This window comes from Panulirus ornatus, chromosome 23 (assembly GCF_036320965.1).
Source record: "Panulirus ornatus isolate Po-2019 chromosome 23, ASM3632096v1, whole genome shotgun sequence".
Classification (NCBI taxonomy): Eukaryota; Metazoa; Arthropoda; class Malacostraca; order Decapoda; family Palinuridae; genus Panulirus; species Panulirus ornatus.
The window spans coordinates 4,077,019-4,101,166 of record NC_092246.1 but is presented as its reverse complement, the minus strand read 5'-3'; the positions used below and the strand labels follow the sequence as shown (position 1 = coordinate 4,101,166).

At 43.1% G+C, this 24,148-nt stretch overlaps 1 protein-coding gene across 1 annotated transcript in view; it reads right to left on the bottom strand.

Moving 5' to 3' along the window:
* LOC139756658 (uncharacterized) overlaps window positions 1-22,459 on the bottom strand; it is a 28,423-nt gene extending 5,964 nt beyond the window's left edge. Inside the window, exon 1 of the mRNA XM_071676316.1 lies at window positions 22,369-22,459. The gene's annotated coding sequence lies outside the window, so the exon portion shown is untranslated. The remainder of the gene's footprint in view (window positions 1-22,368) is intronic.
* Between the last annotated feature and the right edge of the window lie 1,689 nt (window positions 22,460-24,148).

Genomic DNA, 24,148 nt, shown 5'->3' with positions numbered 1-24,148 from the left:
TATCCTAGCACTGTCGGTTGGTTATTATTTAGGCGTTGGGCCTACCTACTTCCAGGGTCATTGTCTTCATAACCACTTCCTACTCCAGGTGTTTTAAGGTACTTGTGTCGCTATACGCCCACCCACATCGTGTGTGATGCTTGGCATGAGTGTGTGTTAAAAGATTCTCCAGGTCCCGATGGGCCTGCCACGGGCTTTTGTCAGTGATGAACCTGATCGTTCATATATGCCATTACCAGCATAGGTCGTGTGTGTGTGTGTGTGTGTGTGTGTGTGTGTGTGTGGGAGCTTATAGGTACACAGGTATGTATGTGTTGTGATAGATGTGTACGTTGGCCTCTTGGTTGGTTGGGCTCTTTGCCTATCGATTGCCATGGTCATTCAGGCTGTCAGTCGATAAAGCCTTTATACCTTTTTCATAGAAAGAAAGAAAGAAAGAAAGAAAGAAAAAAAAAAAGAAACAGCTATATAAAGTTTTTGCTCCCGTCAGCTTGGTAGAATTGGCTCATCGAAACTGTTGACTTTAAGCATTACAGAATAAGGAATGATCCATGTCGTAGAAGGCGACTAAAAGAGGAGGGAGCGGGGAGCTGGAAATCCTCCCCTCCCGTTTTTGATTTTCCAAGAGAAGGAACAGAGAAGGGAGCCAAGTGAGGATATTACCTCTGAGGCTCAGTCCTGTGTTCTTAACGCTACCTCGCTAACGCGGGAAATGGCGAATAGTATGAAAGAAAAAGATATATATGTAATATTCATCAGCAGGAAAACAGAGAGTAAGTAGTAGTAGTATTGTGATTATTGTTGTTTATTTTAAGACAAATAATTTTGGAATGTAGGGAAATATGTCATCATAGAAAACATATTCGTATGTATTTGTGTTAAGGACATATTGGAGTTAATTCTGTTAGTTTATATTCCTAGGACAACATGGGTAACATTTGCTCGTCAGAGACTTCAGAATTTTGATATAGATCGCCAGTTTTTAGGAAGGAGAACGTGGAAAGTTCTTCAGTACTGCACTTCAACATCTCTCATCAATACTTAAATACTTGTTGTATTATAGTTTTAGTAAGATAGTCGTAAGCAATCTCAATAACTCACGTACTTTCTCGTATAACCACGAGTTTGAGTATCCGCAAAAAAAGAAAATCTTCAACACCAGAAAATGTAGGTGTCAAATTTTCCTCATTTACACCTTTCCCCCCTAAACTTTTGTGTCCAGCACCCGAAACATTTTCTATGTTGCCCCTTAGACTTGATGCAAGTCTCGCGAAATTTAGATAATACCCTGGGAGGCAAGAGGCCACGGATTACTTTATTTAACCTCTGCTTTTATTGTCATGCCTGGGTTGACCCCTTTTCTAGGCCTCTGCCCTTGATGGATTTTCTTGGTATATTTAGAACATGGGGGACACAGGCGAGACTTGTGGGGACATGTTGATGAATCGCGGGACGCGGGCATTACATAATTGAATTAGGGTCCATAGGTGGGGGTCATAGAAGCACACACACAGCAGGGTGAGAAATTGGGTTATATTAGGTAACGGCAAGGCGAGTTTCCGAGAACACCCGTTTTCTTCCACATTGTGTTAACGGAGTCTGGTTTATGTAAACCTACGGTCCACGGATGCTATGGAAGACGGTGTGTCGTTTTTACTTGTATAGCATTATTGTTTGGACCTAATTTAGATAAGTTTGTTTATTTTTGTTAACAGATGCTTGTAGGCAGTTTACCTATGCGTGGGCTGTATTTTTGTTTCATATTTAGATTTTTCCTTTTTTTTGCGTGGAAATGCTTTCCCAACACTAGTGTTTTCTTTTGAGGACACTGTATATATATATATATATATATATATATATATATATATATATATATATATATATATATATATATATATATATACTCAATCTTTTTCTGTAAGTTATGGTTGTAACGAAGTGTGGTGGTGTATGGTTATCTTCTGTGTTGTGTGTTCTCTGCGTCCTGATACGTTATCAGCAGTTACTAAGATTAGAAAAATGAAGTCCTATAAGGAGCTTATCCTTACACGATCGCATCACTGATAGTGTGGTGTATCTGTAGTGAAATCTGTATCCATATTGAAAAGGTGCAACAATTATGCTGTAATGATTTTGATGTGATGTTTGTATATATGATTTGTACTCGTGTGTGTATATGTGTGTGTGTGTGTGTGTGTGTGTGTGTGTGTGTGTGTGTGTAACCCTTAACAGTACAAATAAACATTGATGTATAATAAGGTCTGCTCCGCGCCCAAAATAACATTAGCATTAGCCTTCATATCAAATTTTGTCTTTCGCTTGTCGAACTGACGCGCACACGTCTATACTCTTTTTTTTCTCAGGGGTGTGCGTGTGTTTGTTTGTATGTAGCACATGACCCTCTTTGGTCATCAGCGTTTGCCTTATGATTATTCATGTATTCATATGCCTCCGGGTCAATGCTCTGCCGCAGCCTTCTATTACGTGGGATATAACATGTTTTCCCACTCTCTGTCATGTAAATGACACTCCTCGGTGCTGCGCGCGGGGGGCGAACCCGTCCCAAAATGTGTCCCCTTTGCTAATTCTGATATATATGTATAATGTTGTGTTCACGCCCATTGCAGGTGGATGGAATGACGATACGTTCGGGGCTGGATTTGTCGTCCGGTACGGTGGCTAATGGACGAATCTGATTCATGTGATGTGAGACTCGTTGGGGACGACGGTACGACGACGAACGACCCTTAAGCACGAAGGTACGACCCCTGAGCACACACACACACACACACACACACACACACACACACACACACACATACAATCCTCGAGCACGATGGCACGACTCTTGAGTACGACGACACTTCCACTCAGTACGACCCTTAGCCTGAGTGTGAGAAATAGGTCCGTAAGTCAGTTTCAAGGGTCGTACCCTCACGCGCAAGGATTGAAGATGGAGGGAAAATGCCAAACGTCTCTCCTTATGAAAAGGAAAGATGTATTTAGAAAGAAAATGGGGTCAGGGTTATAGGTACAGATTGAGGGCCAGGGGTGACTTAAATACTAGAATTCAGCAAACGTCTAGTGTCTGTTTATATATATATATATATATATATATATATATATATATATATATATATATATATATATATATATATATATATATAGAAAGAATATTAGGTGTGTGTAATTTTCAAATTACACAGATGCTTTGCTTATTACTGGGCGTTTATATGTAGGGGGTTTGGTTTAATGAGCATTTTTTTTCTTTTTGTAAAGACAATATTGAAGCATTTCGTGTGTTAAAAATTAATATGCCTAATGTGTGACGGGCGGATGAGCTTCTGTGTGAAATAGAAAAAAAAAGGGATTTTGCAATGCTTTGTGAATATCATCAAATTAATAACAGAATGAAACTGAGTGTGATTTGTGTTACATGCATTTTCCTGTGCACAGGTCTGTGTAGTCGTGTTTTCCAATCTTTTTAGGATATATATATATATATATATATATATATATATATATATATATATATATATATATATATATATATATATATATATATATATAGCACATCAAGCAACATGCCGTTTCCTACCCGTCAAATTCTTAATTGAATAATTGGTAATTTTTTTTTCGTAAGCTTTGCATGTGACCTGTGTCAGTACAAACAGTGATTTCCTTGTGTGGCCTACAGACACCTGCATAAAATTCTCGCCTTCTGAGTACGCCATGACACGACCCTTGATGAGTAAGACGACCTGACCTTTATTTTTTAACGGACAATTGAGAGTCGGGTCAAAAGCCAGGTCATTGTATACCCAAGGGTCGTATAGATGGACCAGTGAGAGTCGGGTCAAAAGCCAGGTCATTGTATACCCAAGGGTCGTATAGATGGACCAGTGAGAGTCGGGTCAAAAGCCAGGTCATTATATACCCAAGGGTCGTACCTTTGTGCCCAAGGGGGTCGTGTTGTCGTGTTCGGTTGTCGTCGTAACGCCGATCTCGAGTGAAACTGGTCGTGGGGCTGGGGTCGTACTGGCCCCAGAGGTCGTACTGTTGTAATGAAGAGGAGGAGGAGGAGGAGGAGGATTGTACGCCGTCATTCAAATTTGGGTTTGGACATCCACCATTTGCTCTCTGTAAACTCTTCGTCAATTTCATGTGGCTTCGAATCCCTTTTTAGATTGAGCATGTTGCTTATAACTGTTTATTGTACCATTAGGCTTCCAGCCTGTGTATTTGGCTCGAATCTCAACCATTTCGTCCCTGATGACTCACTTGTATTACGAATCTAGAATTCCCAATCTCTCTCTCTCTCCTTTTTTTTTTTTTTTTTTAAGACATCCCAGGCACTACAAGAAGGACAATAAGAGTCGAGTGTTTCAAATAGTTATGTATAAACTCCTGTCGTCTCAAACAGCCGTATTGAATTATCTCTGGGGAGGTACTCTTGCATCTGTGTAATCTCTGGCAGACCACTCGAACATCGGGCAGAGAGGAGGAGGGAGGGCAGGCCTCCAGACACAAAATAACAGGGGCCCAGGAATATGATGACCCTCGATACTACATGGGTAGGTGGTCTGCTGTGGGTTGTGACAGTTTCATCTCGGGAGAGTAGGCTGCGTGGGAGGGGGGGTTGAGTTGAGTTGTGAGTAATGGGAAACGTCTCACGACCAGAATGTCAACGTTCTTGAACATTATTGTACGAGGGTTTGTCTCACGTTGCCCGCTGGGAACGCCTACACACGCCTCTCCCACACCCACACCCACACACCCACTCAGTGTTTGAAATGAGAACCGTAACTGTTGTTTATATATGAATTAGGATAGCGTCATTGTGCGATGGACTCGCGGTCTTGCGTACGACAGATACAAAGAAAGTGCGACTTCAAAGCTTATTCTGTTCTTTGAGTAAGGGTTATGAGTGCAGTACGTAAATGATAGATGTCACCACAGAACAGAATTTCTCGTCTTTATCTGTTCTTTGGACGGACAGACTTTTACATTTGACGTATAATTTGGTAAGAGGAAAGTATTTCATAACTTTGACATGTCTTGATATTTCGTTTATGCTTAGAGAGTCAACACCTTAGGCCAACGCGTTAGAGGATGAACGTGTTAGAGGGTCAACGTGTGGGAGCATGAACGTGTTAGAGGGTCAACGTGTTAGAAGGTCAACGTGTGGGAGAATGAACGTGTTAGAGGGTCAACGTGTTAGAAGGTCAACGCGTTAGAGGATGAACGTGTTAGAGGGTCAACGTGTTAGAAAATCAACGTGTCAGAGGATGAACGTGTTAGAGGGTCAACGTGTTAGAAGGTCAACGCGTTAGAGGATGAACGTGTTAGAGGGTCAACGTGTTAGAAAATCAACGTGTCAGAGGATGAACGTGTTAGAGGGTCAACGTGTTAGAAGGTCAACGCTTTAGAGGATGAACGTGTTAGAAGGTCAACGTGTTAGAAGTTGAGTACGATGAAGAGTTGTATTATAAGCCTTACGCCAACACATCGTAGAGCATTTGAGACTAACGCTACTTACATCTACAACCATTCAGTCGGGTTGTGTTACAACACCTTTGTAACAGGTACGCCCGTAATACACCTACCCTGTTCTACCCCATTCTCCCAGCACACCCAGGTATGTGTTCTACTGTCTACATTACATCATTCCTACACCCTCCCACGTGCTTTTCCACACTGGCTTTTTTCACGCACGTCTTCTCTACCCACATCCTTCGCGCTGCTACATCTTCCCCGTCGCATAGATATTTTTGCCTTTCCACTCACCATACCTCCACATGCAGCACCCCTTTCCCAGCTACACCCTTCCATCTACACCCACACTCTCCTCTAACAATCCATCTCATTAATGATTCCCTCCCCCCCCCCCTCCCTCATTTGCATATCTTTGGCCTCACCCGCATCGAATCAGCCAGCCTGGTTGACCACTCTCCCACGCTGTCACCCGAAATCATATCTCCTGTCTCTCTCATTTCCCCTCTCCTTGTCCCCTCAGCCTTCCTATACTCTGTGAATAATGAGGATGTTCGTGCTGAGGGGTTAGGGTGATGGAGTTACTGAAATGACGTGGGTCGGCTGCTCCTCCACCCGTGCGTTGCCGAAAGTAGGAAAGGAAAAATGTGTGAAATACGTCTACGTATGTTTCCGAATTTCGTTGCCTCTTGTAGAGCGATACCCTCCGCGCACGGCTGCATGCACCGTTCAGGCGCAGCCGTGCAGCTGTAAAGCACGACGGGCACGACTTACTACTCAACTGAGGGTCGTAAGGGCGTCCTCCATGGCTCCCCAGTCGTACCCTAAGGGTCGTACCCTTATGCTCAAAAGAGGCCCTTCTCCTCCTCACCCTCCTCCTCCTCCTCCTCCTCCTCACCCTCCTCCTCACGTTACTATACTTACCTGGTATTGTATTGGCATAAGTAAGGCCAAAAGCACGTATACACTTCTAATTATATTTCCCTCAAGTGTGGCCTGTGTCCCGAGTACAGTTCTGTGCTACAGCTGCACTCTGTATCGAGTCTTTGATAATGTGCATGATTACAACGGGAGACTTGTGATGTCCGTAAGTGTGAAATTGACGCTCTTCCTCCGGGTGCCTGTAATCATCCAACTACGTAATGGCGTTGTTGTGACGCCCCCCCCGAATCTCGTTTAAGACACCTTGTTGCGATATGCATGCATGCATTCACGCGCCAGCGCAAGTATGCGTCCGCGAATCTGGTCTTGCTCGCGTTTATGTGTTAGGACCAAAAATTAAAATAGTCATCAGTCAGAGTGAATGCAGAACTTTGGTCGTCTCAGCTGCTGTAAACCTGATAGGAAATCGCCCGGAAGGAAGGAAGTGTCGTCCTCAAGGTCCAGATTGCCTTCGTTGCACGAGGGGCGGTCGACGTAGCTGCCTGGCTGCTCCCGACGTGTATGAAGATGTCACACTTGTGGTCTGTGTGACGCCTCTCACGTGTGTTCGCGTACGTATGTATGTATAGACAGTGCACACGTTAGTGTGTGTGTGTGTGTGTGTGTGTGTGTGTTGTACCGTCGGGAAAGGTTTGTCGATGGAAAAATGCAACCGTTGGGCGGTGTTCAGCCAGTGGAATGTTTTTTGAAACCCCTGTGTGGGTTTTACCAGTGGAAGAATTGGACCACTTGACTCGTGTGTTTGGACAGCTGAACCTTTTACGAAACATTCCATCGCTGGATTGGTGAAGGCAGAAGGAGGCTTGCCCCCATTGGGCAGGGGCATTAGGGTCAAAGGTTAAGAAGGCTTTTCGGGTCAAACTATTTATAACAAGGCTCTGTGTGTGGGGGGAGGGAGGGGACCAGCCATCAGAAGGTCTTAGAGGTGGTCACACTCCAAAAATTGCCTCAGGGCTGAACTTTAGGTTTTCATTAACCTTCTGAGAGAATTCTGACAGCAATAAAGGTGACCTTTTGGAGTAGGTCGTAACCTCCCTCCCCTCCCTCCCCTCCCTCTCCCAGGGAACTTGACCAGCCTGTGGGATTAACACCTGGATATTCCCAGCCTGTTATCGGCCATGAAACTATAAACAGCTGGACAGGACGATTTAAATGTTGGAAATTTTGAATTGGATTATTTCTTTTCCCTCATTCGAACGAGGTAGATGGTTATTGACTTAGTAGTAGAACGCCAGTATGGTAGAGTTCTAGTTTAAAGGGTTTTAAACGTTAGAATTTTAATTTCCTTAACTAGAAATTTTTATTCATGGGTCGAAGACTGGTTTTTTTTTTCCTTTCTCTGTCTTTGTGAGAATATAAAAATGAGGAAGGTTTCCCCTCTGTCTGGCTGACGAGGGCCATCAAGAGGGGGAAGAGGAGGAGGAGGAGGAGGAGGCTGAGGGGGAAAAACACCCTTGGGTATTGATGAAGCAATCGACATGATAATTATTCACGGGGGGGAGGATGGGGGAGGAGGGGGAGGGGGGGTGTAAGAATAGACCTTGGGGTGTGTGGGGGGGGGGGGGGTAAGGTGGGTCTCCGCGCCATTTCCTGCGGGTCTATTTTTGGGGCCTCTGAATCCTCAATGATGAGAAGAGCAGGAATTTTATTTTTTTTTTTTTATTCTGTGAGCCAGAAGCAGGTGGGCCAGAAAACGGAGTACCTCTCTCTCTCTCTCTCTCTCTCTCTCTCTCTCTCTCTCTCTCTCTCTCTCTCTCTCTCTCTCTCTCTCTTCTCTCTCTCTCTTTATTTGTCTATCTATCTGTCTATCTATCTCTCTGTTTCCTGGGGGTCAGTCTCTTGACAATTTATGTTTTAAAAGGAAAAAAACGTCCTTACAGCTTTCTCCTTATAGGTCCTTATTGTACTCACTTTGAATGGGGCATCATCGACCTCTTTTTGTTGTTGTTGTTGTTGTTGTTGTTGTTGTTGGTGCGAGGGTGTGTGGGGATTGACCTAGGGTCAGTGGCCATCGTGCGTGGGTCGGGTCATTTCGCTTCAATGGGGTCAGGTCAGTGTTCCCCCACTGGTAACATGCTTATAATTAAATTAGTTTACTAACAAGAAACAAAGCGATTGTGTTGATTTCCTCTTTTTTTTATACCCTTTTTTAACAGAGTCGGGAGAAAACGTAATTCGGTAATGTAATGGCCCCATCAGTTACACACACACACACACACACACACACACACACACACACACGCAGAGAGAGAGAGAGAGAGAGAGAGAGAGAGAGAGAGGCAGTTATATATACGTATATGTTATACACACTCACACACACACACACACACACACACACACACACACACACACACACACACACACACACACACATACAGAGAGAGAGAGAGAGAGAGAGAGAGAGAGAGAGAGAGAGAGAGAGAGGGGGGGGGGGGCAGTTATATATACGTATATGTAATACACACACACACACACACACATACACAACGTATGTTTGCTTGTCTTTTCTTATAGATATATATGATCATGGACGCATGGTCCCCAGCAGGGATGGCAAAAATATAATTCGAGGTCAGAGTCGCTAACCAAACCCTTGCAGATAGGCCGTCCCTTTGACCGGTAACTGAGTTGTCTCTGGCCGACACCAGGGCCAGGGTTCGCGTCACCAGACATTCTCCCCGACGAAGTTATACATGATCGCCGTTTCCCGCGTCAGCGAGGGTAGCTCCAGGAAACAGACGAAGAAAGACTCATCCACTGATGTACATACATGCACGTACATATACATACATGTACATCTACATGTACGTACATGCACGTACATATACATACATGTACATCTACATAGCATTCACACACATAACATTCTTGCTTGCATTCATCCATTCTCGGCACCACCTCGCCCCACAGGTAACAGCATCGCCACCCCTTGCGTCAGCGAGGTAGCGCCACGAAAACAGACACACACACACAAAAAAGGCCGCATTTGTTCAAACTCAGTCTCTAGCTGTCGTGTGTAATGCACCGAAACCACAGCTCCCTTTCCACCTCCAGCGCCCACAGCCCATTCCATGGTTTACCCCAGACGTTTCTCATGGACTGCCAGGGGAAGATACTAAGACTACAATCAACAAGTTATAACCGGGAAATATCGTACATGTCTTTAGGTGTTCAAGATGATTCCTAAGGGCGTTGCGGACATGACCCTCTTGTTAAATTAATGTGTTTGCAGTTGCCTATCTGCTGCACTCTACATGGAGGGAGGTATCTTGTGTGTGTGTGTGTGTGTGTGTATGTGTGTGTGTGTGTGTGTGTGCACATCCATACGTCATGTGTACCGGTGTATGAGAGGGATGTAGGGGGTAGACATAGTCCCTAACCTGTCGCGTGGCCATATAAAAGTTAACAAAGTTTTCTCATGGTAAATTTGTGGAATTTATTAAGACCCATCAAGTGCTGAACAGAAGTATTGGAGTTTATTTCTTTATGGGTATTAAAGCGAGAGATTTTGAGTTAAGTGAATGAAGGTGATCCTAAGTACTTCTGGAAGTATTATTATTATTATTATTATTATTATTATTATTATTATTATTATTATTATTATTATTATTATTATAAAAGTCGGACAAGGGCAAGCAGGCAATGTATATATATATATGAGGGCGAGTTCCCCTCCGCCCACACATGCACCTACAAGGTCGTTAGAGTGTTGACTGAGCAGTTAATTATGATGTGGTTCGTGTGAGCAGAGCCGTTAACTTGGCGGTCCTTTTAAACCTCCCTTCCCCTCCCTCCCCCCCTCCCCCACCCGCCAGTATAGAGGAGCCAATCCCGTAACGACGCTTTGAAATAACCCTTTATTCACTTGGCAAGTTTGGGTGTTAAAGCCAAACTTTATAACCTTAAGATGCAAGAAGTTGAGAAATGAAGTTATTATTACTTCCATCGATGGCAAGGAAAAAGTTTGCACCATTTTTTAGATTTTTTTTTTCAGTTTTCCAGAGTAGAGAGAGAATAGCGAGTGAAAGTATATATATATATATATATATATATATATATATATATATATATATATATATATATATATATATATATATATATATAGAGAGAGAGAGAGAGAGAGAGAGAGAGAGAGAATTTTTGCAAGTCTGGTTTGATTTGCTTTTGACCAGTAGGAACCGTTACCCCGTACCTAATTTTGAAGCATTTTTCCCCCCCCTCAAGTTTATTAGTTTATCTTTTGTAAACCCCCTCGAAATGAAATGACTGAATTCTTTGTTTTTTTTAGTCTTTTGTTATGGCAATAAAGTTGAATGTGGCGCCAGAGGTATGTTTACGCTTCTGGACTGCACACGTCATGGATAGTATTTACATATTTAATTAACCGCCCTTGCTTGTCTGTACGTCTGTAATTAGAACAGTCGGTTACGTAAAAGCTATTTATAGCCTTGATTGCTAAATTTGTGGACGTAGGCTATGAAAGACTTATACATATTCGTTCCCTTTGCACAAGACTTTGATTTTGTAGAATGTACCGAGGGAACGCTAGACCACGAATTCTGTCATTCATCTACTTTGTGAACGGCCTTATATAAAAGCCTTTAACAGTATGAAATACTTCAATTTTGACTATATCGTGTTGTACGAAATTAAGGAGATGAATATCCGTAGAATACATTGTCGAACACACCTGAACGTGAAGATCATGTTCATTTTCCTTTAAACTTACCACTAGAATTACTTGGGTTAACTTTACATACCATGTGATATTTCGAAGCATTATATTCCCATGTCATATATCGAAGCATTATATTCCCATGTGATATTTCGAAGCATTATATTCCCATGTGATATTTCGAAGCATTATATTCCCATGTGATATTTCGAAGCATTATATTCCCGAAGCATCATTAATTCGAAACATCAAAAATACTAACCATATCGTAAGCTAATTTTACGCTGTTTGGCACCATTTTTTCTTTTTTCTTTTTTTTTATATTTCTTCCTGATTACGGAATCTTTGGAATTATTATTCTTTGGATCTGTGATTTTTTTTTTTTTTTCGGAGTAAAGTGAGCATGGACGATGAAGTCGGGCCTTTTCCCAGATTTCAAACCAACCTGATCAGATGAGGCCACTATAATTTTAATTCTACGTATAAGCCATTTATTTTGCAAGGAAGACAGTCTAATTATTATCATACATTCCCTCTCAGGACGATTAGCGATGTGATTGTTACACACACACACACACACACACACACACACACACACACACACACACAAATACATATATGGGTTGAAATTATTTTTTTTTATCCAAATTTCCAAGTGGGGAATAAGAACATTTTCAGAAATGATCTGTTTGGCCGTGATTTAAATTCCAGTGTTTCCTACTGGGCCTTGACTTACCACCCTAGCTTATTTGATGAGCACTCACTGCTCTCCCATGTTCTTGCTGCAGTGCCGACAATCGCTTTGGTACACCCTCTTGTGTTGCTGGGTTTTGTTCTCTTTCGTAGGGTATGAGAGCTGACTCGCCTAATTCGATTTTCCATTATGTTTTTCACCATTTTTTTTTTCTATCCCCTTACCTCTTGATATTTCTTTTTTCTAGGTATGGAGACTTTTATGCCACCTTACTTTGCCTTATTTTATGCTGATAAGGAACCATTACAGGGAAGGATGAATAGAAGAAATATTCATGTAATTAAAACCGTCGGTCACTCTGGTAGGTTTGAGTCTAGGCTGCATGTTGATGATTGTTTACATGGCCGGCCAAAGATAGAAAGAAAAAAAGTATTGGAATGTTAGATGAATATATAAAATTTTATGATAGTATCACTTTATTTTGAATATGTAAAACTCAGACGGCAAGCGCGCAGATAGATAAACGTGAGGTGATTGGTAATAGATTATATTGAGTTTCATTTAGGCTATGTTAGGTTAGGTTAGGTTAGGTAGGTTAGGTTAGCTCAGCAAAATCAAATTGTTTTGGACGATCTGTATGTCTTTAACTAGATTTATTTCGGTCGGTCATAGACGCAGAATGAAACGAACTGGTTAGAACATATTTTTGGAAGGTTTCTATGAAGTGTAGAAATATATACCTTGCTCCAGAGATCGAAATGACAACCTTCTATTTTTAGAGTGATGTGTGATAGTTCACCATCACTAATTCCCTACGGCCGGGAAGCTGTCCGTTTTATGTATACTGTACATTTCTGTGGTAGGATGTCGCACTGCGAATCCATGAACCAATGAAAAAAATAAAAGAATTTATATATGTGGATTTACAGAAAAAAAAAAGAAATACACGCTAGACAACGTGTTAAAAACATATGGTAGTATCGAGTGTTGAAAAAAAATTATTTATATATATATATATATATATATATATATATATATATATATATATATATATATATATATATATATATATATATTCACCCCCTTCCGTACGTTTTCATCTAGTGTAGACTTCGCATCATCTAGCCAAACTGCAACTATGGAACAAGGGATCGTAACTGGTAGGATGTGACGGTGATGGGGGTTGGTGTAGTTTATTTTTCGTACTCTATGAGATGAGGCCCAGTTGACGGTCGGATAGAGTTGAGCAGCTCTTGACTCGTATTATTATAGATCTTCCTTCCAGCGATTACATCCATTGTGTCACGGATTATCATCATAAGGGTGAGGCAGCACTTGGGACCGAGGTTAGTGTCCTGTGGGATACCGCAGATGGGAGGATGGAAGGTGGAGGTGGCTTATCGGAGTTCCACAGCCTGGCAAGGTTCAGTTGAAGTCTGCGAGCCATAGAATGGGGTGATCGCCGCAGTCCAAAGTGGATGACTTAGTTTATGATTGTGTTTAAGGATGAGCGAAGCGAAAGCTCTGATGAAATCAACATAGGTGAGAGGCATGGAGGTCTTAGCGTCTCTCTAGATTACCATAGACAAAGTCTAGAGAGCTGACGAGGCAGCGAGTGGCAGATGAGTCGTTCATTCTCGTACAACTGCCGAAAGCCTGTGAAATATGCATCGTCTGTCAAAGCCCAGTGGATCGCAACTCGCCTAGATATTGTTTGTTGGTTGTTGACTTACGTGCTGGGATTTATTTTTGTTTTTTTATGAAGCTTTGGTAATTTGATTGCTGGAGGAGATTGTTAATTACGGGCCAGAGGTGATTAGCTAGTCTAGTGGAGCATCACATAAGGTAAGACAGTGGGTGTAGTGTAGCGTTTTACCGTGAGGCTTTTCAAGTGTCGAGGAGAGGTCGAATTCTCGTATTGACTCGGTGGATGTTGGGGGGATGAGAGGGGGGGAGGGGAGGTGGGATTGCATGGGTGGCAGGTGGTGTAAGAGTGGGTGGCGGTAGGGGAAGGAGGGGATGGAGGTGGGTGGGTTGGGGGTGTGTTTCTCTTGACTGGTGCTCGCCATGTGATCATTTGTTTTTTTAGTGTTTATATGAATATATACGTGTGTTATATATATATATATATATATATATATATATATATATATATATATATATATATATATATTCCCTGGGGATAGGGGAGAAAGAATACTTCCCACGTATTCCCTGCGTGTCGTAGAAGGCGACTAAAAGGGAAGGGAGCGGGGGGCTGGAAATCCTCCCCCTCTCGTTTTTTTTTTTTTTTTTTTTTTAATTTTCCAAAAGAAGGAACAGAGAAGAGGGCCAGGTGAGGATATTCCCTCAAAGGCCCAGTCCTCTGTTCTTAATGCTACCTCGCTATCGCGGGAAATGGCGAATAGTATGGAAAAAAAAAAAAAAAAAAAAAAAAAAAAAAAAAATATATATATATATATATATATATATATATATATATATATATATATATATATATATATATGTGTATGTGTATGTGAATCTTGGATTGTTTATCACAGACACATTCTCTATAACACACTCTTCAGTCGCTTCGTTCGCTGCATGTTGCTATGCCTTTGAAGCAAGTGTTTCATTAATTCTATAGAATTTCTATTAAAAAGAGATGATTGTCATCAAAAGGAGACATTTCATCATTGGACTACAAGGATGGATGTTAGATATTTAGAAAAAAAAGATAGTAATGAAACGGTTTAGGATCACAGGCTTCAAAGAAAAAACTTTCATATTAACTAATTACAATCATGACAGAGACGTGGAAGAAGATGTTTTCTTAACTGAGTGTATTCGGGAATTTCATGTTCACCTTCGTGATGAAATTCGTATGAGGATATTCGTTCGCGTCCCTTGTTAAGTCTTCAGGAACCCACGCTAGTCTTTGGAGGCCCGTGCTAGTCTTTGGAGGCTCATAGTAACCTTTGGAGGCCCAAGCTAGTCTTTAGAGGCTCATGCTTGTCTTTGGAGGCTCATGCTAGTCTTTGGAGGCCAGTGCTAGTCGAGGCCCATGGTAGCCTTTGGAGGCTCATACTAGTCTTTGGAGGCTCATGCTAGTCTTTGGAGGCCCAAGCTAGTTTTTGAGCGGGCCAAGCTGGCCTTTAGAAGCATCCCAAGTTAGTCTGGTGCGTCCTTTGGCAATGTTGAACGTCCTACTGTAGTCTTATAGCCTCAGTAAGAAACCCCACTTTGGACTAACATCTTCCCACCCAACCGCTCATAAACTCCATACCCCTTACACCTCATCACCCCAGAGAGAGAGACTCCCCCCCCCCCTAACTCATCAACAGACACCCCAGAGTGACTTTCTCTTCGCACCTCCAACTGATATCCCCCCATAGCTCTCCACCACACCCCCATAAGGTGGATTCCTATCAGACCAACAAGGCAAGCTTCTCATAATGTAATGATGGCAGGAATAATCAACCACCAGTAGCTCTTGAAACATCAGGTTATATCTAATTAGGGAGGCCACTCACTCTCCCCAGGCATGTTAGTGTAATTAACTATTGGTAATTAGCATGCGTAAGGGGGCGGGAGTTCTACACTCGTGTGGCCTCCATCACTTAAACTTTCTCAACTATCATACATTTTTGAGATGTGTTGTGCTGTCCACATTCACAATTTTCTCTGGGCTTTTTCTTCATTAACACTACCAGACTTATGCTATAAACATGTTTCTTTAAATATTTTTTTAAAGTTTCTTGCTTAATTTCGTGTTATATCCTCTGGTTGTTCTGTCCCTACATCATTCGTAGAACTGTTCACCGTCTGCGTCTTCAAACTGGTTTATAAGTTTAAGGTTCTGATCAGGTCACTCCATTCTCTTCTCTCATCCATGTTGGGTGAATTTAAGACCACCAACCTCTTCTGGTAGCTCATCCATCTTCATGCTGGCGTCAGCTTTGTTACTTTCCCATGAACCTCTTCTATTCTTCCTTTGTGCGTCTTTGAGTGAGGTGGTCTAACTTGAGTGGTCTATACTGGCATTGGCTATTGTGAAATTTGAGAAGGTTGCTGAATATTTCTTTATCCATGTACGTGAATGCTGTTCTAATACTTGAGAGCAGATGGTTTGTCTCGTTTGCTGTTCTCCTCAGCTGGACTGCTGGCGATAGGTTAGGGACAGTGTCGACTCCCAAGTCCCTCTGACGCAGATCCTGCAGCTTATTTATTGATAATGTTTTTATTGAAGCTGTTCTCTCTTCCTCATCCTCATTAACTTTTCAATCACTGGGGTTGAATTTCATCAACCAAGAATCATACCAGATTAGAAATTTGTCAAGATCCCCTTGCAAGTAGATGCAATCCCCCCCTCGCTTTGTGCCTCTCTCATGAACTTGGCCTCATCTGCAAACATGTTCATGTTGGGGTCCAGTGCCTCTGGCAAGTCATTCACATAGAACAAGAAGAGCAGTGGCCACAGAACAGAACCCTGCGGCGCGCCACAGGTGACCTTAGCCCATTTTAAAAGGGCCCTTTATAACGTGTGTGTGTGTGTGTGTGTGTGTGTTTACGAGGGTGCTTGTTCCTGCATATTTCGCGATTACCATTTGTTTTACAGAGAGAAACATTTAGACTGCTGTTGCCCCGTCTTCCTAACCTTTAATGTGCCATGTCTTTGCTATTATGCACACACACACACACACACACACACACACACACACACACACACACACACACTCGTCAGGTACCTATTCTATCGACCAGCCCTTATGGTGGAATGAATAGCTGGGTGGACTGTGCACCAACTGCCGCGACCAGGACTCGAACCTATGCTAGTTTGATCCCAGGCGGCCCGTGCATGCGTGACCACGGTCGGTAACTCTAACCGCTACACCATGTGCATGTGCATTTGTATACACATACCACTATGAGTATTTGAGTGTGTATGTGTAGGTAAAGTATTTAGTGACTCACTTAAAAGTAAGCTCATGTTCCAATTGACATTCGAATATTTCTCCTCTCCCCATCTACACCAGAAGCCAGTTACGGACACGAATCGTTAGTCCACTTCTGTCGTTGGCCGAGAGTTTGCTTCCAAGATCAAGTGGAAGGATTTAAAAACCCACACACACACATACCAGACGCCAGTAACGGACACGAATTGTTCGTCCACTTGTGTCGTTGGCCGAGAGTTTGCTTCCAAAGATCAAGTGGAAGGATTTACAAACACACACACACACACACACACACACACACCAGCTCTCCCTCAAGACCCACACTATCGTGGCGAAGGCACCTCCCGGAGCGAGGATAATGTCATGGAAAGACGCCTCCCCGTTGATTTTTAGTGAGCCACCCACTCGTATGTAAGTGCATGACCAAGGAGGTTTCTGATGGACCATCAGTCCTTGTGGACGCTTATACTGCCACTTACAGCGGTTGTCTTACGCCCAATTGGATCCTCTGGTTTATGATGATTAGGTTTCTAAATTCCCCAGCCCAGAGGGGAATTAGAATCTAATGCAATATGTGTGGGGGACGAACGGCCATTACTCCTCCTTTCCCTCCCTTCGTAGATGTAGCGTCGTCTTCGGAGACGTTGAGTTTGCAGGAGCGGAAGATTATAAAAAAAAAAGGGACAAGTTGAGGGAGGCCCAAATTTCTCCGTGACGTCACTTCAGCACGCCAGCGAGGAAGACGCGTCGGGAACTTCTCGTTCCGGGGACGCCGAACTCGATGAGTTTAATCACCATAATGGTTGTTTAGGGCCGGAGGCTGGCGCTATATAGGCGGGAGGGAAGAGAGACGCACGAAGCCTTGGGGGAGGAAGGAAGGGGCGCTACGATGTAGGGAGACGGGCGTGGGGAGTGGTTAGGGGGGTTGGTCAAGGGAAAGACTCGGGGGAAATAGGGTATTGTGGGTGTAGCTGATGTACACAAGAGGTGGGTGATAGTTGAGTGGCTCACTGTAACGCAGAGTAGAAAATATGACTCCCAGTGTACATGTACTTTTTTGTACGCGATGTACAGTCGTGGGCGGAAGACTCCCATTGTACATGTACGTTTTTGTACGCGATGTACAGTCGTGGACGGAAGACTCCCAGTGTACATGTACGTTTTTGTACGCGATGTACAGTCGTGGACGGAAGACTCTCAGTGTACATGTACGTTTTTGTACGCGATGTACAGTCGTGGGCGGAAGACTCCCATTGTACATGTACGTTTTTGTACGCGATGTACAGTCGTGGACGGAAGACTCCCAGTGTACATGTACGTTTTTGTACGCGATGTACAGCCGTGGACGGAAGACTCCCAGTGTACATGTACTCTTTTTTGTACGCGATGTACAGTCGTGGACGTAATTCTTAGGAGACACCCGGTTGTTTATACCAGACCTTCTGTCTCTGTGGACATTTGATACCCTACCCACTGGCTGTAACTGTATTCAGACTCGCCACTGGCTGCAGCAAGAATGTTGAGTATCTTGTGTAAGAATTATTAACTAGAGAAATAACTGATGATAAGTAGATGTATGGTAGACATTCTTTTGTTCGTCTTTAAAGTTTTTTAGTCATCTTGTGGACTGTTCTGATATTTCATTTCGTTTTAAAAAATTGGTTTCGAGTCTTCAGTTTTGTTTTGACTCATCGATTTTATTTTGTCTTTTAGAATTTTTATTTTCACTTTTCCAGAATAACTTTCTCTTTTGACTCTACTTTTTTTGGCTTTCAGAAGTTTTAGTTTAGATTTCCAGAATTATTTCCCCGTATATTTGAGAACCGTGTCTGTTTCATGTTCAGAAACTATTTCTGTCCGAGTTTTAGAACTGTGCCATATTTTCACACTTTCAGAACCATCTGACTCTTGAATTTCAGAACCAATAGTTAGTTATATTGACTCTGAAGCGTCGGACTATGAGAAAACTACTTGGATGAAGCTTCGACCATGCTTACCAGACGACCCTGTTATCCCTCTTACTGAAATGACTTGTTTCTCAAGACGGTGACACCCAGAGAACTTTTAGAAAGGAGGAAGTTCAGTGTTGCCTGTGTGTTTATGTCTCAAATACGATTTTGAATGTTATTTCGGTCCACTCGTTAGACGAAACTGGATATATATATATATATATATATATATATATATATATATATATATATATATATATATATATATATATATATATATATATATATATATATGTAGTCATTCATCATTGTATTCATTAGAAAGAGACATTTCTCCCGTTGTTTGCTTTTTTCATTTTATGTAGAGAAAGAAAACCTGGCTGAGAGAAAGCGTTGTCCACATTCCTTTCGAGAATTACATCGATCCAGCAGTGAGAGAGAGAGAGAGAGAGAGAGAGAGAGAGAGAGAGAGAGAGAGAGAGTAATTTGTCGTGTGGACGAGTTTACTTAACCCGATGGTTCATTACCGGGGGTCAGGGAGGTAATACGAGAGCTGGGGAGGGGGTCATGAACCCCAGTTAAAGGGGGGCGGGGGTGTGTGGGTGTGGGATGAACTGAAGGCGGTGGTGGTGGTGATGCCTCTTGTCTCCACGTATAATTAAACCGGTAACGTAATCTCACCTGGGCCCCTGGCGGCTTTATAGCAACCGTAGCATTTCCCGTGCGTGCGTGTGTGTGTGTGTGTGTGTGTGTGTAAGGTTGCGATAGACGAGGCTTCCTGTAGTATGGTGACTGTAGGATCGCTGGGTTGGAGTTTGAGAGACGGAGGAGGGTAGTATATTAGGAAATACATGAGGATGGTAGTACTACGTGGCAAGAGGCGGATCTTGTAGGTTCAGAGCTGAGCAGATCGCTTGAAAAAAGGGCCACAAAGGTCACGAGACACAGAGAAGAGGAGTGAAGTCTGGCGCCAGGAGAACGGATAAGGTGTGGGGAGATGAAGGGGTGTGTAAGGGGCGGTAATGTAAGGGGAGAGAGAGGAGTAGTGGTGGTAGTGGTGGTGGAAACATTGTGTAAGTGGCGATTGTTACATCCCTATGAACACTGGACCACTGGGGTTTCTCACGGTACATGAGATGAAGAGGTGTTACAGCAGCAGGAACAGTCATAACTCACTGTACTGACTGTATTGATGAGGGGGGGGGGGGAAGCCACGGTCACACACACACACACACACACGTTGGGACACAGTGATCGTTGGTGTGTGTGTGTGTGTGTGTGTGTGTGTGTGTGAGGTGATTGCTGATATTATAGTCATAGAGTGTGAGGTGTGAGGGAGGGGGATGATTGTACTTGTGCCCAGACATATTCCGTTATCTCTGGTTGAAATTGGACGTTCGAGTAGAGGTGGTAGGTACCATCTTGCTCCTCATGCAAAGTGTAGTAGTTCAAAAAAACCTTTAGCTTTTAAAAGCTATACCCCACCCCTCCCCCGTACCATTTTATACCGAAAATCTTTTAGCTGTGTAAAAGCTAATTTTTAACCCCGTATTTGACCGGAATTTGAGGTTTCTCCTTGAGATGTGTTGAATATGTTTTCAGAGGACTCCATGCATGTGAGGGAATGGGTTTTCAGAGGACTCCAGACATGTGAGGGAATGGGTTTTCAGAGGACTCCATGCATGTGAGGGAATGGGTTTTCAGAGGACTCCATGCGTGTGAGAGAATGGGTTTTCAGAGGACTCCATGCGTGTGAGAGAATGGGTTTTCAGAGGACCCCATGCATGTGTGAGGGAATGGGTTTTCAGAGGACTCCATGCATGTGTGAGGGAATGGGTTTTCAGAGGACTCCATGCATGTGTGAGAGAATGGGTTTTAAGGAAACACAGAAGACGGTCTATCTGTTTACAGGATGTGTGTGATTCTTATTAATTACCATGGGTATCTGCTAATGATCTTAATTAACGATGATTGTCAAGTCGAGAACACAGCCGTGGGTGTGGGTACAGTCCTATTTAAAGTGTACATAGAAATGCTTATTGTTTTACACAGTAATAAACGCACACAGCACAGTACACAGAAGGCCAAGATGCGCATGCGTACCGTTGCGCACATAGTGTATACATTCATACATGGGCGTGAGTGTGCATACTTATAATGTACACACACAGTAATACATATCAGTGTTTATATATATATATAGTAATGATGACTCAAATTTGGCAGGTATGACATGTGTGAACAGATATATCACCACACCTGCTGTAATTGGATATATATATATATATATATATATATATATATATATATATATATATACCTGTTGTACGGATAGATATAGCCACTCCTGTTATTCTTCATGCTATTCTTATCTGTCTGTTTGACCCGTACAGACAGCCACACCTGTCATGCTCTCTCCACACAGCCAGATCATGCAGTGGGCCACACCTGTCATACTGTTTGTTTAGACAGCCCCACCTGTCATAGTACCCAAGGGAAGAGATGCCTCTCCATTCCAAAGCACTACCGGTTATATTTTGTCTCACGGAGGCCGAGTGAAGCGTCATGGCGCATTGTGCATGACGATAACTGAGTTATGCCTGCTGAGTGCATGACGATCACTGGGTTATGCTTGCTGAGTGCATGACGATAACTGAGTTATGCCTGCTGAGTGCATGACGATAACTGAGTTATGCCTGCTGAGTACATGACAATCACTGGGTTATGCCTGCTGAGTGCATGACGATCACTGGGTTATGCCTGCTGAGTGCATGACGATAACTGGGTTATGCCTGCTGAGTGCATGTGAAGACATTGATGGTACCTGTTGCCCTTAAAGACATGTCATTACGCTTGTTTGATGCACCTGGACAGGTGATTAGACTTGCTTAATGCCCATGGAGAAAGGCAGTTAGTTACGCCCCAATACACGAGAGGACAATTACACCTGCTTCACTACACGTGAAGAAGTAATTAACGTGCTTCACTGCACGTGAAAAGGTAATTAACGTGCTTCACTGCACGTGAAAAAGTAATTAACGTGCTTCACTGCACGTGAAAAGGTAACTAATGTGCTTCACTGCACGTGGAAAAGTAAGTAACGTGCTTCACTGCACGTGAAAAAGTAATTACCGTGCTTCACTGCACGTGAAAGTGATGAACGTGCTTCACTGCAGGTGAAAAAGTAATCAATGTGCTTCACTGCACGTGAAAAAGTAATGAACGTACTTCACTGCACGTGAAAAAGTAATTTACGTGCTTCACTGCACGTGAAAAAGTAATTAACGTCTTTCACTACACGTGGAAAGAGGCAGGTACGCCTGCTTGGTCACATAATGGTGTTATGACTTTTTTTTTAATGCATGTACAGCCTGGTGACTGCAGTCGTGACGTGCACGTGAAGACAATAGTTACATATCGTAAAGCATGGGAAGACAGGCACTCACGAGCGATGCACACACACACACACACACACACGAACGTACAATTCCCGATCGCAATTACGCAAAAAAGGAAATTTCACACATACATACACACACATATTGCCGTATATATGTACCATTAATAGGTAAAATGAATACATGATCACCTATCTAAAATCCCTTTTATGCCAGCAGTAACACTTACAGAGTTCCTTAACTATTCTCCTTATCAAATTAAAGCAAAGTTTTCTCTTACCTTTCCTTTGGTATAGAGTCAAGGCGAAGCCAACACCAGACCAGGGCAGATTCGCTCTCCTACCTTAACTCTTGGACGCCCGCGAACTACCGCAGTCCGCGCGCAGTCACCCGTTTATATACCTTTCCGTCCCCTGCCGGTGCTGCGCGGTTGCCACGTTGTACATTTGTGAACGTATTTTTTTTTTTGCGTTTAAGGGAAAGAAGAGAAAAAAACGATTGTGGGTGGCTATATATAGCCGAGTACTTTTTCCAGCCAGAATTTATATGATTAAGTTCGGGATGAGATGTATATATTTTTTTTTCCTTTGATTTTTTGAAATTTAGAGGGAAAATGGATTTTGTTTTTTGTGAATGGGTTAATCCCCTTGAGTATTTGTGGGAGCAAGAGAGTCGACTTGGCGGTTCGTACGGTCACGGAGGTCGGGCTGTACGATCTTTAAACGCGACGGAACGACACACGACCGAGATCGGAAGATTTTTGAACGCTTCGCTACGGCCCTTTAAACACAAGGGAATGACCCTTGACCACGGCGGTACGACCCTTTGGGTATGCTTGACCTCCTGGCCTGCGAACTAACTGATTATGGGTTTAGGTTATAGGCCAGACCGTCGTACGCAAGGGTCATACCGTCGTACTCAAGGGTCGTACCGTCGTGCTCAAGGATCGTACCGTCGTGCTGAAGGATCGTACTGTCGTGCTCAAGGATCGCACCGTCGTGCTCTAGGATCGTACCGTCGTGGTCAAGGATCGTACCGTCGTGCTCAAGGGTCGTACCGTCGTGCTCAAGGGTCGTAACGTCGTGCTCAAGGGTCGTACCGTCGTGGTCAAGGGTCTTACCGTCGTCGTGCTCAAGGGTCGCACCGTCGTGGTCAAGGGTCGTACCTTCGTGCTCAAGGACCGTACCGTCGTGGTCAAGGGTCGTACCGTCGTCGTGCTCAAGGGTCGTACCGTCGTGGTCAAGGGTCGTACCGTCGTCGTGCTCAAGGGTCGCACCGTCGTGGTCAAGGGTCTTACCGTCGTCGTGCTCAAGGGTCGTACCGTCGTGGTCAAGGGTCGTACCGTCGTCGTGCTCAAGGGTCGTACCGTCGTGCTCAAGGGTCGTACCGTCGTGTTCAAGGGTCGTACCGTCGTTCCGATACTGAGAAGCGTTCACCCGGGCCTTGGCGGTAATGACCACACGTGAGAACTGGTTGTTACAGATGAAAACGTCCTTGTGTCACTCCAGGACCACCGTTTCCAGGAGCTCCTGTAGCTCCACGGCTGCGCTACTTCCAGTAGCAGGGAAGGGATGACTCCTTGGACGCGATGGCACGGCCCTCCCAAAGGTGACTTTTCACACACACACACACACAGGAACGCCAGAGGCCGCTGTATTATGTACACTACAGTAGTTCTCCTGTCCACACAGACCACACCCCTGCCGTCCATTGGTGACTGGAACTGTGACTGGATGGGCTGGAAGTCCAGGATATGATGTCTGGAACATCCTGGAATGATCGAGAACATTTATGGAGTTTTCCACATCTTTCTGGTGTGACTTTTGGATGATTCATTATTATTATCATTTTTTTATTTTTCATTTTATTTTTTATATTATTATTATTATTATTATTATTATTATTATTATTATTATTATTATTATTATCATTATTATTGTTATTATTATCATTATTATTATTATTATTATTATTATTATTATTATTATTATTACTATTATTATTATTATTATTATTATTATTATTATTATTATTATTATTATTATTTTTATATATTCGAC